The following is a 1,931-nucleotide window of genomic DNA, read 5'->3' as shown; positions in this document are numbered from 1 at the left end:
TTACTCCCCAAGAGAGAAAAGTGCAGACTGAGCAGGGGTGGGGGTTCTTCTCTCTCTGTCTCTCCTCTTGCCTCATAGCAAGAAGTACGTTGCTTGCCTGATGTGCCAGAGTGAAGGTGTGTGGCATTGGGATGGAGATGGCATGCAAAGGACCACCGAGAGGGTTGGTGAGTGTGAGGGGCACACAAGGGAGGCCCTGTGTTCTGGGAAACAGGAGCTGCAGATTCTTAGGAAGGACATTCTGGCTCTCTATGGCACCTGGCACTTGTTCTAACAGGTACCATGTGCCCAGCACCTTGTCAGTGCCTCACGTACGTTGTTTTCATTCTCACGGTATCTTTTATTATACGTCCTCATGTGAGGATAGCAGGCTTACAGAACGTGTTTGGACTGTGATGGGAGAGCTTACCTATACAGATGGTGGAGTTGGAGAGGGGCCCTCACTCTTGTCCACAACCTTGTCCCTCAGGCATCACCGTAGCAGACAGATACCTCGGTGGCAGCGTTATTTGCTGGACTAGGTTTCTTTATGATGCATGTAGGATGAAAATGGTCACCGGCAAAATAACAGCAGCAGAGACACGCATGTGTACACACACCACATGCACACACACATTCCAGGTGCTTATAAGTGTGGATCAGTTCAAACTATCACCTTACCATGCCAGGGGATCAGTGAGAAAAAGGAGGAGGTAATTGCCGAAACAATGGCTCCTCCAACCCTACTATGTGATTTTTTTTTCTTCTGTGGCAAGGATACGTGGAAAGGGTTTATTTGGGCTTACAATTCCAGAGTGTTAGAGTTCATGGTGGCTGGAACAGCCGACTGAGAGCTCACACCATGAACCGCAGCAGGAATCAACAAGCTGGGGATAGCAAGAGGCTTTTAAACCTCCATGCTCGCCTTCAGTGAGGTGGCCCTTCAGCAAGGCCGTGCCACCCACACCTGCTGAAATAGCAGCACCCACTCGGAACCAAGTAGTCACATCTAAGTCCACCATGGGAACCTTCTCGTTCCCCCTCCACCTTCCCACACAGGTTCTTGTCTACATCACAACCGCTACTTCAAGGCGGTGTCAGGGAAAAGTCGCTGAGTGTTGACAATGGAACACATGCTCGGAAACGCCATGTTCCTGGACAGTGGTGACCGGAAGCCACAGGAGAGTGGCTAAGTGCTAGAAGGGAGGGGACAGGACTGGGTCCTGTCAAGGAGGGAGTCTGCACGTACCTGTGGTGGTAGGTAGCTCTAAAATATGGCTTCCCAAAAGCCTCTGTGGGATTGCTACTGAGAAACAGCTGAGGGAGGGGGAAACAGTGTTAGCAGTGCCAGAGGTCTGAGGGTGAGCCTTGAGTTAAGATACCCCAAGGACATCCGAATTCCACAAAGGTGAGATAGCATACGTTGAGCCCAAACTCGGAGAGTCTGCAGTTCGGATGTTCAAAACCCACCGTTGGAGTAGATTACATTTGAGTTCTTTCTCTAAAATCTTCTGGTGGTGTGTATGAATGCCTTGGTGTCCATAAAGAGCTGACGTGTGAGGTGGGGGACAAACAGGAAGCTAGAAAAAGCCCACAGTTGTTCACCATGACTATTTCGATACCACAGCAGAACAAAACTTTAGAATGGGAGAATCCACTCGATCAAGTCAGAGCCTCTTGTTATGGTGCTGACCCTTGGGCAAACTTTAACGTTTCCTCTGAACCTGAAGCCACTGTGCTGCCTGTAAAGACCTATTGCACATCCTTGGGTCCTAGGAATGGCACATCACGTAAGCATATTGAACCCAGAGTTAGGAAAAGATGATAGATTTCAAAACTTCCCTGGAAAACCTGATCCCAGTGAACGAAATCCTATTTGAGCAAATACGGGTTGGCAGTATTTGCTGTGTGTGTGTGTGTGTGTGTGTGTGTGTGTGTGTGTGTGTGTGTGT

Source organism: Psammomys obesus, unplaced genomic scaffold (genome assembly GCF_907164565.1).
Source record: "Psammomys obesus unplaced genomic scaffold, mPsaObe1.curated_primary_1811, whole genome shotgun sequence".
NCBI lineage: Eukaryota > Metazoa > Chordata > Mammalia > Rodentia > Muridae > Psammomys > Psammomys obesus.
Note: the sequence above shows the minus strand (reverse complement) of the source record.